Below are 17,903 nucleotides of genomic sequence, written 5' to 3' on the forward strand. Positions count from 1 at the left end.
CAATAGCGTGATGCCACAGCTGGGGACGCAGAGAGGCTTCCCAATGGGGCGCCACAGAGAATGGAAGGGAGTGTGTTCCCAGACTCGCTGTGAGCAGGTTGCAGCAGACCCTCCATTCGTAACAACCACAACACCGGATCCAGTTAGGGAGGGGGCAAGAGCTACAGACGCTGGGGGTGGTGGTGGGGGGATGCGCTGGAGAAACATGGCGGCGGCGGGCCTCGCTGAAATTCCCGATGTGGATATCGACCCAGACGGCGTCTTCAAATACGTGTTGATTCAAGTGCACATGGTGCCGCCCTCTGACGCCCTCTGACGCCCAAGCCGCGGAGAGCAAAGAGATGGTGCGCGGCTACAAGTGGGCGGAGGACCACGAAGACATCTACAGCAGGTGTCAGGGGAGAGACAGAGACGGGGCTTCTCGGTGGGCGCAGCTCCCACCAGAGCCAGGACAAGAAGATCACGTGTACGGCTACTCCACGGGCTACCGGCGCACCCAGTACTCCATCTCCACAGAGAAAATCAAGTCCAAGTGCCCGACGACGAGGTCACCTGGGCAGATGACGGCTACTGAAGGCTAGGGCCTACCGCCCCACACCCAGATGAGGCCAACCTCGCCTCCGATGTCCAGTCTTGCTCAGTCTGTCAGGGACCGGGGTCACCGTGCGAACTAAAGTGTGGCCTCTCCAAAAAAAAAAAAAACCAAAAAACCACAACAGCCTCGACGCAGCAGTGAAGGAAGTGCAGTCAGACAAGGGCCGCTTGCACCCGCGCTGAATGCCGACTTAGCCAGACAGGAGGGAAAGGCATGCATCTCCGGGGGGAGTGGGTGAAACCAAGAGGGGACCCCGGACCTGAGGCTCGGGGTACAGGCACAGCAGGTGCTCTCAGATAGCCTGGCTGGGTCACCCTTCCTCTCACCCCCACTTGCGTGGACCACTGCCCCCTCCCTCTAAAACCTGAGAGGGCCTCTGCTGAAAGCCCCCACACTCCTCAGAGGGGGCTCCCCGAGAGCTGCCCTCACCTACCCTACCTCTCCCAGAACCTCCCCTCCTCGCCCCTCCTTGGCCTACCCTCTTATGGAGTGCACCCCGACAGAGTGCCACTGAGCCCCTACTTCCCAGCCTGCCAGCTCCCTGTTGTGCCGGCTTGCCCAAAAGAAGTCCTTCTTCCGTCCCCAGGGCCTTCCTGGCCCATGCTCAACTTGTCCATCGTCCTGGATTGTCCACTGCCCGAGAGCAGGGAGGTCACCTGGCCCTCATCCCGCTGCTGGAACTGGACGCAGGGCGGACACTGAGGAGCAGGATCTGCCCCGGGGCTCACAACCCCAGCTCCGGAGCTGGCTGCGGTCCTGGGTCACAGAAGTCAATCGGGGAAGAGAGAGCAGCGGACAGCAAAGCAGGCCATCAGACACCCTGGGGTGGGACACAGCAGCCGCAGGCACGGGGCTGAGCCCAGAGCAGAGAGGGGACAGAGGCTCCAGAGGGCCTGGTGGTGGGGGAACCTTGGGAGGTGCTCAAGGTGTGGGTGAAGTGAAGTAGTGGGGGAGGTGGATGAGAGGCCTCGTGCTTCCCGCCTATGAGGTGGGGCATAGTGTTGTTATGGTTGGGTGTTGTCCAGTCGGTCCCAACTCAGAGCAGCCCAGGTGACAGAGCAGAGCTGCCCACAGGGCCTTCCAGCCTGCCGTGCTTATGGGGACCCATCTCCAGGGCCCCTTCTGTGGAGCTGCCGGTGGCTTCCTCTCCGAACGCTGTAACCACTGCACACCACAGGAGGAACACAGGCTGCTGCTCAACCAGGGCTGCTGCTCTCCTAACGGGGGCTGAGCCCTCTGCAGGGGGAGCACCCCGCTGCTCTGAGCCTGGTCCGGCAGCAGTCTCTGCTGAGTGGGTGTTGGGTGGTGCTGAGTGAGTGATGCTGAGTGGGTGTTGGGTGGTGCTGAGTGAGTGATGCTGAGTGGGTGTTGGTCATGCTGAGTGGGTGTTGGTGATACTGAGTGGGTGTTGGTGGTGCTGAGTGGGTGATGCTGAGTGGGTGTTGAGTGGGTGTTGGTAGCTTTGCGCAGGTAGACCCGAGTACTTGTAACAAGGTACCTCCTGTCACACCTCTCTCCTCAGGGCCTTCAGGGCCATACTGGGACCCACAGGGGCATACCTGCATGCTGCCTGGCTCCATTTACAGGACCCGCGCACCTGGCTACCATTTCTCTGCATTAGGACCGAGGGGCGCACCTGCGCCAGCCTGCCTCATTCACAGGAACCTGCTCCCCTCATCAGGACCTTCCGAGGTGACTCAGAGCCACACCCAGACACAGCTCCCATCCTCCAGGGCCTGACTCCCCGGAACCCCTTCTGTTCCTTAAGCCAGCACTTCCCATGAGGGGATCTTCCTTGGCGCTTGTCCAACTTCTGAGCAGAAAGCAGGCGTTAATTAACACGGAGTTCTTAGTCACCTTTTCCCACTTGTCCAACAGCTCCCCTTTGCCGAGAGAGGAGGCAGGAGGCAAACGGTCTGAAGAGTCCCTCCAGGCTCTCAGAGACAGGCGTTGAGTCGGGAGAAGGTGCACACAGCTACACCGTCCACCCAAGTTTGCTGACAGCAGGTCCACTTCATGGCGAAAAACACCACCAAGCCACTCGGTAAACAGATGTCACTTGGCACTGGTGCTTATCTTGTAAACCCATTAGGCACGGAGAAGCAGTTCTCCCCCTGCTACCCCCCCCCCCCTCACCAAACACGGAGCTACAGTGACTGCAAATGCACCAGCCATGCGCGGGCCATCTCCGCGCCAGGGAGGGGTGTGTTCAAGGGGGCATGCGTGCTTTGAAAGCTGACCAGTGGTCTGTGCGTTTGCCGCCCATGGATGGCGAGGGTTTTCTGTGACAATGGGATCTCGCCACCGGAATTCCAGCTACCAGCAGGGTCCTCTGTACGTGTGACGCAGAAAGGCCTGGCAATTAACTTCTGAAGACAGGCTGATGAGGTTGCCGCAGACGGAGCACAGGGGCTGAGACTGCAAAGGCCATGGGCTTGAGCCCGACAGCCGCTCCACAAGAGAACGACGTGGGACCTGCTTCCGAAAATGATGACAGTCTCATAACCCACCCCCCAGGGGGGGCAGTTCTACGGTCCCTCTGGGTCACTATCAGAGGGCACTGGGCCTGGTGGGGGCTTTGTGGTTCAGACAACTGCCTGGCATCACGCCCTGCTATTCGGCCCCACGTCTCCTTCTCTGTCTGGTCAAATACAAGTCTCTCTAAGAATCCCCACTGGGGGAGCTCCTCTGGGAGGGGCTTCAGATGCTTCCAAAATCTGCTCCAGGGGAGCGCTGTTCCTGTCCTCCCCCCAGTGCCTCCTCCCCATGCACACAGCACCCCTCTGTCCAAGCACCTTGGGGCGGTGGGGAGGGGTGGTGGCCCAAGTGCGTGCTGAAGTGCACCCAGAAACACAGGAAGGCTGGCTCAGTAGCTGATGTGCAGGAAACACACACACACACACACACACACACACACACATCTCTGAGAGGTGTGTCTCAGCCAAGGATGGTACAGGAGAAAACAATGTGACTTTCTCCCAGGGAGATACACCCAGCCATGGGGCCCTCAGACCCAGAGCCACTGCCTCACTGCCAGCAGTACTCCATTGTAACCCCATTCCCTATGTGCCCCGGGGAAGGCCATGGGACCACCCCAGAGAGGTATCTGCCTTCAAAATCACTCAAACTGGGAGACACCTGTGTGGATTCCCAATCCTGTAAGAGCTTTTTCAGATTCGGTACATGGGGCTCTCCACAAAGCCAAGGTGGGGGCGGGGCGGTATGCATGCTCTTCATAGAGGGCTGAGCCCTAAACCAGAACACAAGCAAACCCCTAGCCACGGGGACAAACCAGCAAAGGCTAAAGAAACCATCCTTTGGCCAAACTGCCTTTGTTCGTCAGAAAGAACATGCCAAAGAGCAGGGAAGACTCCAGCAAAACCAGGGACACCAGAGCCCCCCCAAATCTGGCTTCTGCTTCCTCCCCAAAATCTCTGCACAGACTACAGGCAGCCAGTCTCCCCCACACAGCTGAGGGCTCCTCCAGGCCTCTGTCCCTCATGCCCTGAGGCCCCTCACACCATGAAGTCTCCTCCCGCCCTGTATTCTCCCCATATCCGGTGGTTTCCCCTAGACACATCGCTGGACTCTCCCAGGCCTACTGTGCCCCAACTTGAGGTCCCCACAGATCCCATAGCCTCCCTCCATACTTCAATGTCTCCCCAGGTCCTGTTGTCCCCCTCAGACGCCCTGGTCTCAACCAAATGGCACCATCTTTCCCTAAACAGCTCCATTAATTTCCTCCAGGACCTGTGGTCTCCCCTATACATCAATCTCTCCCAAACTCTGATATCTCACCCAAACTCCAAGATCCTACAGGGTCATCCTGATTGAGAATCAACTCAGCGGCATGCATGTACACACACACACACACACACACACACACACACACAGAGAAACTCAAAACTCACTGTCATTGAGTTGATGCCGACTCATGGCTACCTATAGGATGGGGTAGAACTGCTTCTTTGAGTTTCCAAGATCTTAACTGATTACAAGAATAGAAAGTCCCATCTTTCTCCTAAAGAGCAGCTGGTGGATTTGAACTGCTGACCATGCAGATCACAGCCCGATGCATGACCATTATGGCCCCATATATACACAACAGAATCCAAAAAGTCTGTGGGAAAATGGAATTATAAGATAATGGAGCTTTTGGAATATATATACATATATATTCCAAAAGCTCCATTATCTTATAATATATATATATTCCCTAGGTACTCTGGTTGGAAATATATATATAATGGAACTTTTGGATTATATACCAAAACTCATGTATTAGCCGAGTTTCTCCAGCACATTTTAAATTCAGATTTTGTGGTACAATTAGGAGCCTCAGCTGATATTCAGGTCACCTTACACTCGAGGTATATACAGGTGTATGTTCCCCTGGTGGGGTGGGAGGGATTGTGTTGGGACCCACCCGGCAGGAAGTGTAGGAGTGAGACGCAGGCAGTCGCATGTACAGGGGGGCTGACTCTTGTCCTCCATCCCTGCCGAAGACGGAGACTTGCCTGGGTTAGCTTTAAAAGACCAGTAGGTGCCATCGAAGGTGAGAGTTAAGGACAGAGCCAAACATCCACACCTTGAGCACCAATCTCATAGCCAATGACGCTAGGGCGCCCACAGGCTGTGAAGGCTTGGGGATCAGGGTGGACTGGAAGGTGGATTGTTTTCAGGGAGAGACAGCGAAGGTAAATGCAGCCAAACGGGTGTGTGCTGCTCCTGCCAGGTGTCCTCCCATCACTGCAGGAGCAGGCGCCAAGCAGCCCAGCCGGGTGCCAACCATCAGGGGCCAGGTGTATCCTTATCGCTTCCCTGAGCTGCTGGGGGTGGGGGGCGGGGGGAGGTTGGAGCCATTTGTAAGCAAATGTATAAGTCAAGGGTTATCTGTGAAGATGTGAAGAAATGGGGTCCTTTACCAGGAGGTCCCAAGACCTAGAACCTGAAGAAGATTCTAGAATCTTTTTTTTCCTTCTCGAGGAGTATCCTTCCCGTGAAAGCAGCATCTGTGGAGACCTCAGGGCTGAGCGTGGACCGAGTCAGGAGAAAACTAAAGCGTGCCTTGCTCCATCATCTCATCGAAGTCTCTGAGGCTGGAAGGCACTTGAGGTTGTTGGCTGCTGTCCCGTTAACCCCCCAACTCATGGCCACAACGGGGTCTGATCAGGAAGACTTTCATTGGTCGAATTTGGGAGATAGATTGCTAGATCTTCCTACTCCACCTTAGTCTGCAGCTCTGCTGAAACCGCGCTCGACAGCCTGCCCCAGCACACAGCCTTCACTGGGAAGGGCGGTTCCCTGTCTGAGAACTCCCAGAGGGCAGAGGCGAGGTCCACCTCTGAACCACCAAAACCCCAACCAAACTCACTGCCATCGTGTCGATGCCGACTCACCGAGACCCGACAGCACAGTACCACTGCCCTCCCCGGCAGACTTGACACTGGTTCAAATTGGCCAGATGCCCCAACTCCCCTAAGAGTTTGGCTATCCTGCTGCTGGACTCTGAGGCCACGCCCGAGTCTGCGGGGCCAGCCCATTGGAAGGCAAACAGGTCTGAGCATGACTGTCCCAGCAACCAGCCCCACCACCTCTGACAGGAAGGAGCAGCAAGGACGATGGCCCTGGAGTCCCCTTCTCTAAGATGGAATGAGCAGAGGCCCCAGGTGGGGGCCAAGCACCTGCAGGAAGCCACCTGCCTGCTCCAAGCAGAGAGATGGTGGGCAGCAAGCCCAGGCTTCCACCAGTGACAGGTGCTGGGCTGGATGCTGTATGCGTGCCACGGCAGTAAGTCTTCAGGGCAAAGGATGAGGGAGGCGCCGTTAGAACCTCACTGCCCAGACCGGAGAGCCGGACGGAGAGTCTCACGAGGGTCAACTTGCCTGGATGCGGCCACAGGGGCCAGCAGCCCAGGCGGGAGAGGCAGCCCCAAAGGCAGAGATTCTGCCTCCGTTTCTGCCTCCAGGAGAACCTTCTCTCCCTGGGTGTTCAGCAAAACAGCTTTGGTCTTCTTCACAAGACAGCCATTTCCCCAGCGAGTTCCAGCCCCCAAACCCTTCATTTGAGAGCACTCCCTCCTGGGGTAATGCTTTCCTTCGCTACGAAGATGATTATTAACTGACTCACGCGCACTCCAGAGCACACGCTGGGATGGCCTGCAGGCCGGGAGGCCCTGAGAGCAGGTGTGTGAGTGTGTGCATGGGGCATGTCTTGATTTCTTAGAGCCGCTGAAATGCAAATACCACAAAGCGGGGAGGGGGTGGGGGTTGGGGAACAGACATTTATTTTCCCGATGGTGGGAGGCTTGAAATCTGAATTCAGGACGTCAGGTCTTGGTGGTTGGCCTCCGACTGGCATTTATTTGTCTGCCCCATTCTGGCTTCTCGGGGCCTAACCGGTTCCTTTGGTATTTCAAAAGTAATTGGCTTAAAACACACCCGATCCTAACAAGGTCCTATTGACACAACCAGGGAGACCCTATTCCCAGGTGGGATTCCATCCACAGGGTTAGGATCTGCGGGCACAATTCAACTGTTAATGAAGAAAGAAGGTCCACCAGACGTAGCCATCCGAACACTGATCTCCACACCTCTGGCAGTTACATCATCTCCTGTCCACTTGCGAAGGGGTGCCGTCTAGCCTGTCCATCAGGTCACAACTTGATGAGGAGCCACATGAAGACCCCTGCCAGCACTGAGATGCTTCCACCGCCACTGGATCCACAAGACTTTCCACCCACTGGCCTGTGATCTTCCTGCATTTGGCATCATTGCATGTGTTGCGTGAATCTAAAGAGGACTTTGCAGATTGGTATTGAACATATGGGTTAATATCAGACTTATGGACTTGACCTGTGACTGGGCTGGGTTGTCTTCTCATTATACAATTGCTCTTTTATATAAAGCTCTTTCTTACATACATGTGAGTGTCCATGGATTTATTTCTCTAGTCTACCTGAACTCACACACCACCAGACCTGAGGAGAGAAAGGGAGGGGCAGGGACAGCGGGCACAGGGTGCCTCGGGCTGCCAGACCCTGGCCATGACTATCTTCTTGCTGACTCCTGCTGAACGGAATAACGCTAACCACCCAGATGTCAGTGTGCCGGCAGCAGCTCCTTGGAGAGAGGGAAGGGCCCTCCAGTGCTCCTCTCGTCTCTCGTTTCAGTTTCCTCCATCCCGGGGCAGACTGTGTTGCAATGAGGTGGTTCTTGTTTGCATGGAGATTTTCTGCCCCTTATTAGTCGGTGCTGCTTCTTCTCAAAAGCTTTCCCGCATCTGCTCACTCGCTGCCACAAGTCAAGTCTGACTCACAGTGACCCTGCAGGGCAGAGTAGGCAGAGTGCTCCTTGAAGCAAGGATGACAAGACTTCATCTCACCTACTTGGAACATGTTGTCAGGAGAGACCAGTGCCCGGAGAAGGGCATCATGGTTGGTGAAGTGGAGGGGCAGCGAAGGTGGAGAAGGAGATGGACAGGCACAGGAGCCACTGTGAGGATGGCACAGGACTGTGCCGTGTTTCCTTCTCTCGTGCACGGGGTTGCTGTGGGTCGGAGCCGTGCTGATGGCACCTAACTACAAGGACAGAGTGGAACTGCTCCTGTGGGCTCCTAAGCCTGTCACTCTTTAGGAGAGCAGAAAGTCTCATCTTTCTGCTGCCCCGGGCTCTTCTACATGCACACACACACAAATAGGTGTAAATAGATGTGTGCATGTATGTACAGGTATATATAGATACACACAACACATGTGTGTACAGGTATATATAGATACACACAACAGGCAATATGAGTAGATGTGCATGTGTGTACAGGTTTATATAGACACACTACAGGCAACATGAGTAGTTGTGTAGATAGAGGGTGTGTGTGTGTACAGATATATATAGATACACACAACAGACAAAGTGAGTAGATGTGCGTGTGTGTGTACAGGTTTATATAGACACACTACAGGCAACATGAGGAGATGTGTAGACAGGTGTGTGTGTGTAACCTGTTGTCATCAAAGCAGACTACTGAATTCAAACCACTGACCTTGTGGTTAGCAGCTGAGCACTTAACCCCTGTGCCACCACGGCGCCTGATCAATACACATGTACACTCATGCCACGCCCACTGGGACTCTCTCGGGAAAAGAAACTGGTATTTAGCGGCCATTATCTTTATGGGTTTTCTCAGGTAGCCATGAACTGGGGCATCGTCACCTTACTAAGTCTGCAAGGCACACCCATGACAACTGACTCCACATTGCACAGACAGCGGGGCCCATCGCCTACTGGGGCTTCTGCTGGAACCTGCAGGGGGTGGGGGTGGGAGTGGGGAAGGGGGAGGGGGCAGAGAGGGGACCCCCCTCAGGCAGGGCTGGAGGGTGGGGTGCTGGGTGCTCCGACGGGAAGCCTGTCTTCTTCCTCTACTTCCCGTAGAGCCGGTTGGGAGGGGAGGCCCAGGGGTGGATTTATAAACATCTCTACACACCAGGATAGACATAATCGTCCGTAGACAATGCTAAGGCATCATTAGAAGCTTGGGAGTAAGAACGGTCTCTCCCTCACTGGGAGAAAGGTCGGGAATCCTCGCTTGGTCCATGAAAACGCAGCACAGATCCCCCGCCGCTTCCCCCAAGGCAGGGCCGCCAGCCCAACAAGAAGCAAGAAAAGGAAGAAGCCAGTTTTCCTCAGCAGTCGGAACAGGCTTACGGTCTGGGGGCATTTTCTTTGGGTGCTGAAAAGTCTCCAAGGATCCACACCATGGGTGGAGGCCATCACAGCAACCAGGGCTTGCCAGGGAGGGAGGGCATGGAGGGGCCGAGCAGGGCTGTCCACCAGCCCCACAACCACTGGAGCTGGAGGGAACGCGGGGCCAGCAAGAGGAAGCTCTAGGCGCACAGGAAACACAGAGCCTTTGCCACGCGGACCCAGTAAGACAGTGGTCAGACAGGGGTTCTCGACCTTCCGAAAGCCGCAACCCTTTAACACAGGTACTCATATTGGGGTGACCTCCAACCACAAAGTTATTTTTGTTGTTACTTCATAACTGAAACTTTGCTGCTGTTATGAATCGTCATGTAAATATCCGATAGGGAGGGTGTGTTTTCATTGTTACAAATTGAACATGATTAAAGCATAGTGATTAATCACAAAAACAATGTCATTATATATTGTGAAATATTGATTTCTAATGACAAATAAATGAAATTTTGTCTTGAAGCATGGTGCAGCATGGGTAACAGTCTTAATATGGCAACAGTAAACTACATTGCTACATTTTGTGACAGTGTGGGTAAAAAGCCAACTTCAGGGAGAAGGTTGAGCTAGCTTCTTTCCCACAAGGTCAGCATATCTGCATCTGGGCAGACCCGCCTGGAGATATAGAGGAGCGGTGTCTCGGTTCCTAAGACCATCGGAAAACATATTTTTTCCGATGGTCTTAGGTGACCCCTGGGAAAGGGTCATTCAACTCCCAAAGGGGTCTCAATCCACAGGTTGAGAACCATTGCCCCACGGGTTTCCCAGGCTGGAGGTCTTTATGGAAGCAGACCGCCTCGTCTGTCTCCTACAGAATGGATTCAAACGACCGGACTCTCGGCTAGCAGCTGAGCACTCAAGCCCCATGCAACCAGGCTCCACACCAGCACCCAGTGGAAGAAATTCATGAAGCTCATCACGCAGGAGACAGCACAGCGGTGAGCTATAGAGAAGCTGAGAAGTCGTGGATCGGCGGCTAAGTTTTAACAAGGGGCATGAGAGTGCCCAACTCCAGCCCACAGTACCTCCCAGGATCCCTTGGTGCCCAATGGCATCAATAAGGGGGTCCAGGGGTGTGGACTGCACCAGGTGACACGCCAGAGTGTGTGGCAGCAAAAGGTACTATCCATTAAGCATTGTGCCCCTTAAAGCATCAACCATTAAAATGAAGGCGAGGCGGTAAGGAGGCAGGGACACTAGATGAAGGAAAACAGCACCACCAGAATGGGATTCTGAGAAGGTTCAGGCATCATGAGGCACGCGGCCCATGCCACTGGACAGCTGGAGCAGAAACTGTTACCTGGGAACCTAAATGGCTGCGTAACCCTTCACTGAAAACCCAGTCACAGTATTTCTGAGGAGGAGGAGGAGGAGGAGGAGGAGGAGGAGGAGGAGGAGGAGGAGGAGGAGGAGGAGGAGGAGGAGGAGGAGGAGGAGGAGGAGGAGGAGGAAAAAGGAGAAGGAAAACCCCTTGTGTGGTGGCTGGATGGCTTTAGGTCAACTACACAGTCCTGGTTAGGGGTGGAGCCGAACCTGTCAATCGAGTGGCGGCTGGATGCCACCGCCTTGGGGTTGTGGCCTTTTGTACAAGAGCGAGGAACTCTGGGAATTGCTCCTTCTCTGGCCCTCTACCTTCCTGCCTGCCGGAATTCTGCCTGCCTTGCGGAGTGGGCATGTGGGGCCGCCCGAGCCTGTGAGCTGCTGGTGTCCTTGATGTGTTCCAACCACCCTTGCATACACGGGGCTCACCTGCATCTGATCCCCCTGCTGCCCAATTCACCTTTGGTATACAGGTACATGAGTCTGAAGAGGGACTTGGGACTAGCATGGGACGTAAGGGCTGGGGCTGGAATGGGCTGGGAGCCTGGAGGTGCCAATGCTTCTCAAGAGCAAGTCCTTCCGTGGACTTAGACGAGTGTCCATGGGTCTGTTTCTCTAGGCAACCGAGCCTAACACGCTGTGGAACGTAGCTCTGCTCTGATGGGCAGCTGACGTCCCCAGCAGGGAGACAGGCCCAGAGATCATGTGCGTGCCCGCTGGAAAGCCTTTGCCTTTGATGCTGACCCAGAGGCGAGAGGGCACGGACAGTGTGCTTGGGAAAGCCAAGTTCCAAAGCCCATGGCAGTTGGCCTCCTTCCTGTGTCTAGCTACAGCTGTGTCCTGGTGTCCTGTTAAAGCTATTTTTAGTCGCCGTCATTATTCAACAAGGAGAAACGCACATGGAACAGTCGTGGGGGGCTCCGGAGGCATGGTCCACAAATGCTGGGTCCGTGGGAGGCGCCTTGCCCTGTGGGGCCCCCACACTCCTGTGGTTGGATGTCCAGAACCTCCTCCCCTCCCCGCAGGGTCCTTAGGTCAAGCAGGGGTGTTCATGACAGTGGCCACCTGGGACTTGCCCAGGACCCTGGAATGCCTTCCTATCAACAAAAAAACAGGCTGGCCATGACATCAGAGCCTTGTCACCAGCCCTGCTGCGACTCCTGCCTGAGGGGGGCGGGGGGTCCCTGTGGCTAGCCAACAGGAAAAGGAGGCTCCGGGTCACCCGTACATTCTGTCCACTGTTCCTAACAGGAAAAAACAGATCCAGGAATGGTCTGTCTGCCTCCTGTCACTGCCGGCTTCTCATCACCCTACAGCAGCGGAGCTAAGCGGGCCGGCCCGGGCCACTGGCAAGGGCCTTTGCTTTGAAGTCCTGGGCGGGTGTGTGTCCTTGTGTGGCCCCAATCACTAGCATACTGGGCATCTTCACACACAGGTCTCCATCTACACAAGAGGGTTGCTGAGTGGGGGAGCTCTCATGAGAACAATCCCTACCCAGGCTTTCCTGCCCTTGGGGGGACACTAGACGGATGTCCTGCACCCTGGGTGTGCCCTGGTGCCTGCCAGGCACACCAGCAAATGGAGCAGCTGCACACACAGAGACATGCACCTTCCCAAGAGGACAGGAGAGCTCATGAGACGAATACCTCTCCTGGGCTTTTCGGGACTGGTCGGGACACTGCACCGAGGGGGTCTGAAGGATTTCTGTCCAACACTGAGATGTAACGGCGTTCTTCTCTGAGCAGCATGCTTCTCCACAACCCCTGCCCTTTGGAGAGTGGACACAGGGTGACCATCACGACTCACAGATGAGGTTGGAGAGTGTATGTTGATCGACCGACTCCAGGGAGGAGGAGGTGGAGGTTCAGAGTTCATGACTGTCACTTAAGGGGTTGTGGCAGTTACACAATCTCCTGTCAACTTGAGTGAAGGGGTGGAGTCTGTCCTGTCAATCGGGTCATAGTCCGTGATGCCTCGGTGTGAGCCTGGCCTTCTCCTGAGGATTCTGGGAACTCCTGTCTTCCTCCCTGGAGGCAGGACACACTCTCCCTGCATGACATTCCTGTTGACAAGTCACATGGGGCAAAGCTGATGGAGCCAGAGCCCTGGGGTTGGAGAAGCCACGTGGAGACCCGCACCAGCTCAGAGATGCTTCCACCACCACTAGATCCACAACTGGCCTGTGTTCTTCCTGCATTCGGTATCATTGCATTTGCTGTGTGAGTCTGAAGAGGAATTTATGGACTAGTATCGGACATATGGGCTAATATTGGACTTAGGGACTTGATCTGGACTGGGCTGGGATGTTTTCTTAATAGACAACTGCTCTTTGATATAAAGTTCTCTCCTATATACACATGAGTGTCTCTGGATTTGTTTCTCTAGTCAACCCGGCCTAACACAGGGACCTAGGCCATAGCTCCCAGGGAGGCCCCCCAAGCTTACTCGTATGGTGAGTTCAAAGTACAGACTCTCTCCAGCTGCCTCTCCTCCCAAGATCCCCAGAAATCCCAGCCCTCCCCACATCCGACATTCCAGCAGCTGTCAGAAGAAGGGATATCTATAGACAGCACAGGGGGGCTAGTGGCTCAGCGGCAGAAGTCTCACCTTCCGTGTAGAAGACCCTGGTTCAGTTCCCAGCACCACCCCCCTGTCTGTCATGGAGGCTCACATGTGGCCACAATGCTGGATAGGTTTCACTGGTGTTTCCAGACTTAGCGGACCCGGAAGAAAGGCCTGGTAGTCTACTTCTGAAATCACCCAGTGAAGACCGTATGGTCACCAGGGCCCAGTCGAGGACTGACCATCGGGACGAGGAAGGACTGGGCAGCATGTCCCCCAGTTGTGCGTGGGGTCACTGAGTCAAAGGCCAGCTTGACATCGACCAACGACGACATACACAGTAAAGGCCAGATGTCATCCTGCTCTGGACCTTGGGGCTCACGCTGACTGGGCAGTGGACCTAGATGTCCTACCTCCCATCTAACCAAACCTCCAACCTTCCAGCCACGACCACTGAACCAAAGATTGTCTCCCTCCTAGCACTGAGCAAAACCTTAAAGACGTAGGGAAGGGGAGGAGGGAGAGAGCAGAGAGAGACTTGGGAGTTCTGATTAGAAGGTTTGCCACCTCCATCCGCCAGGGCTTGCCTTTATTCAGAAAGTGGAGGCAGAGAGAGAAAGGGCTGTAGGGACATTTCCTACATGATAAGAAGCAAACAACTTGTTTTCTAGAAAGTTCTTTCTGTGGAGAAATACCTTTATTCTGTTTATCTAGGTTCACATGGGGATTAACACTGCTCTGGCAACTGGCTCCTGACCGCTTCAAGTATGGGAGCTACTTTTTAAACGTCAGAGGGAAAAAACACGTGTGCATCCCATAGGTAGAAGCTGCATTGTCCGTCTTTAAATTGTCGTGAAGATACATGATAGTCCCGGTGGCGTGGTGGTCATGTGTTGGGCTGCTACCCAAAAGATCAGCAGTTCAAAACCACCAGCTACTCCATGGGAGAACGACCGGGCTCTCTACTGCCACAGAGTTACCGTCTCGGAATCCGGCCAGGCAGTTCTCTCCTGCCCTACTGGGCCGGGGAGGAGTCAGAATGGAAGTGGAGGCAGTGAGGGAGACCATGAAGAAGACCAACAACTCTGTCCTGGGGGCGATTCGGCCAGAAGGTCCTTAGAAGCGAGGAGGATGAGAAGACTGTGTCACGTACTTGGGACATGTCATCAGGAGAGACCAGTCCCTGGAAGAGAGGAAGACCCTCTACAGGGTAGATGGAGGCCGTGGCCGCCAAAAATGAACCCTAGCAACCACTGTGAAGATGGCTCGGGCGGTATTTCCCTCTGTCCTTCTGTTGTCCCCAGGGCCGCCAAGAGCGGGAGCCAGCCCAATGGCACCAAACAGTCACTGCAACCACCGCCCATCAGCAAACATTAAGTAAAAGGGAAAGAAACACAAACCTAACAAGACACGAACGCCTTGCAAACCCCTCTGGCTCCAGGGAGCTACTAGAGTCTAATTAAAACCCAAGAAAAAGTGCTTTACCAAGTGCCAAAAATCACCATGGGAACGTGGGGGGGGGGATAAAGACTTGTGCTAGCAGTCACACAGAACTACCCTGAGCAGCCCCACCTCCTTCTACCCGCCAAAGAAGGGCTTAAAAATAAACGCACGCTGTAAGCGGCCCTTCTGTGCCCGCCTGGCACCGCGCAAGGAAGGCTGGGCCGACCGCGGGCTCGCTCATGGGCCGTCTTTCTCGCAAGGCTCTGTGTGCTTGCCGAGTTGGCTTGATTTGTCTCTGGGTTTGAATTTGTCCGGATGTGCCCTTTTCGCCTCAGGCATGGAGACTTCAGCCCTGTATCTGTGCAACTGCACAGTGGCGGCTGATGCAGGGCCCTGGCAATGCTCCCCCGGGGCAGAGGTGTGGGAGCAGTCGGGCAGGGGGCCCTGGATCCAACCCCTGGCACACAAGGCCAATGGAGGCTCCACACACCTGTTTCCACTGTAATCCCAGTGCCGTGGGCAAAGACCCCCAGAATCACCCCCATGACCAATTTCCTTCTTTGGCTGTTGCTGGGAATGGACGTGGCAAAACAGTTACCAACCGGACAGCTTCCCCGTGTATGCTTTCGGGGACCCTGCTGGCCTTCTCTGACTGATGGTCCTTTTCTGGGTTGTCCCTCCCTCATTCACATGGACCCAACACCCCAAAACCAAACTCACTGCCAGCGAGTCGATTCCAACTCATTACAAAGTTATAGGGCAGGGTGGGACCACCCCAGTGCCTTTGCTTCTGAGGCTGGAAGCCTTGAAGGAGGAAGGACAGCTGCTGGCTTCCACCGGCCAACGTTGAGGTCCGCAGCCCAACATACAACCCCCTACCGCTTACCGGGCTCCAACATAAACTCACTGCCCCATGATCTTCCTGTCTTCAGGGACACCACTGTCACTTTGATCCCATCCAGACAGTTGGAGGGTACCTGACAACACGGATAGTTCTTCAAAAAGCCTCAGGAGCCCTGGTGGCCCTGCCGGGTACGCATGGGGCTACTAACCACAAGGTCAGCAGTTCAAACCCACTAGCGACTAGGTGCTCTGAGGGAGAACGTTGAGGCTGTCTGCACAGCCTCAGCAGCCTGCAACAGAGCGGAGCCAGACTCTACCGAAAGGCGGACGGTTTGGATTTTCTTAGCGTATAATGCTCAAGGCAGACAGTTTTTACTAGTGAAGCCATTGTCTCGTTTGAAGATGTTTTCTCAAGCGGTGATTATGACTATGACATTTCGCAGCTATATTTATAACATCTCAGGGCAGGCTGGTAGCAACTTAACTTAAATAACAAGAAATTCAACCGCTGTGCCGTTTTCTTCTGTTCCCCCAGTATCCTGCTGGTATTACTAATAGGACTACTCTATCGCCTGTGTTCTGCGATATTTTACCCTGCTTTTTGTACATTTGTCATGGAAAAGAATGAAGGAATAAGACCATTGGAACGATCAAGTGTGAACAGTTGCGTACGCGCCGTGACACTGGTCCCTACAATTCTCATACTGGAGATCTTTCTTTTTATGGTTACCTTTGAAGCGCACGTTAGCCTGCTAATCACAGGTCAGCAGATCGAAACCACCAGCCCCTCCTCGGGAGACAGATGAGTCTGTCTATTCCTGTGCAGAGTTTCTAGCTCGGAAACCCGCAGGGGCAGTTCTGGCAGGGTCACATGAGTAGGAATCGAATCAATGGCAGTGAGATAAATAACTTTGTAAGGTGCTTTCTCTCAAAAACATAAACCAGACTGGCCAACCCAGCGATCTGTCCCCGTACGGTCAGTGCGTGGATGTCAGGCTTCATGTGGTGCAAGCCCCATGTGCCACCAGTGACGTGCACTCGATGCCGCCGAGCAGACTCGCCCCTGCTTCCTCCCTCGCACCCCGGGCCACCACTAAGAACCTGGGTTTCTATGTTTGCTTCAGGAGCCCTGGTGGGGTCATGGAGAAATGCATAGCTGCTCCAGCCATTCTCAACCTGCAGGTCGCTGCGACCCCTTTGGGGGTCAAACGCCCCTTTCACAGGGGTCACCCGATTCATAACAGTAGCCAAATGACAGTGATGAAGTAGCAACGAAAATAGCTTTATGATTGGGGGTCACCACCACATGAGGGACTTGTGACCACCGTGGTAACCAGAAGGTGAAGGTTCAGACCCACCCATCAGCCCTGCACAGGGGGCGGGGAACGCGCCCACGATCTGCTCTCGTGAAGACGGCAGCCCGGTAGACCCTGCAGGGCAGCGTTCTCTGTCCTACAGGGTGTCCGCGAGGCAGAATCAACTGGGTGGCAGCCAGCAACTGCACACAGAAAGGGCATTTCCAGAGGCTCAGGGTAGGGGAAGACTCCTCCACTCTTGTTCGATTTTCCCACGTGCTTTTGGAAGCCCCCCTGCCGATGCTTATTTTGTCTAAGTGAGTTCATTGCATTGCTCCTTCTGCGGCAGGTTCACCCCTGGGGAGCCCCGTCAGCGCTGCATTTGCCCTCGGGCTGAGGAGTGTCCCACGGTGTGCATGGGCCACACAGCATCTGTCTAGTCACCTTTTGTCTGTCCACCTATCGGTGGCGTTTTGCTGTTGTGGGAAGTACAGCAGTGACCACTGACGTGAGCTTCTCCCTCCATCTGCCTCCACTCCCCTGGGTAGGCCTGGGCTGTTGGGAAGCAGGCATTTCTCCCACCAATATCATCCACCGGCAGTTGCCATCAAAATCACGTTCCTATCATTTCAAGTTTATGAAGACACAAAAAAACCAAACCCGATGACGCAACATCGAAATAATTGCGTATTTACTGAGGAGTCCAGAAATATCACGCTATCTTGCTACTGTATGGATTCTCAGTCCCCGAGGAGAGCGAGAGCTGTCTGGCTTTCTGGTCCTTTTTAACACGCTGAAGATTCTTCCAGCTCTCCGCCAACCTACTCCCTCCTCCAGCCCCAGGGAGCATCATTAGCAAATGACCTTGAGCCGAACCCCACCCACACCTGGCCCAGGGAGGCGCACTGTAAATGACTGCTCAGGTACTCCAGGCCCAGATCCACCCGGGCTGTTTGACCGACCAGACAGGAGCTCAGAGCACCGTGACACCAATCACGCCAGCCTCGCCACCGGCAGGCAGCCGTCACAAGGTAATTTAAGGCAGAGATGGACAGAAATAAGATGCTTCTTCCTCCCTCCCGCGGCAAATGTCCC

The 17,903-nt window shown here is 54.8% G+C and overlaps 1 protein-coding gene and 1 pseudogene across 2 annotated transcripts in view; one reads left to right on the forward strand and one right to left on the reverse strand.

Moving 5' to 3' along the window:
- ZDHHC14 (zDHHC palmitoyltransferase 14) overlaps positions 1–17,903 on the reverse strand; it is a 319,518-nt gene that overhangs the window by 216,662 nt on the left and 84,953 nt on the right. The gene's annotated exons all lie outside the window — the stretch shown is intronic.
- On the forward strand, positions 206–574 carry LOC142452634 (14 kDa phosphohistidine phosphatase-like; annotated as a pseudogene).

Source organism: Tenrec ecaudatus, chromosome 7 (assembly GCF_050624435.1).
Source record: "Tenrec ecaudatus isolate mTenEca1 chromosome 7, mTenEca1.hap1, whole genome shotgun sequence".
NCBI classification, from domain to species: Eukaryota; Metazoa; Chordata; class Mammalia; order Afrosoricida; family Tenrecidae; genus Tenrec; species Tenrec ecaudatus.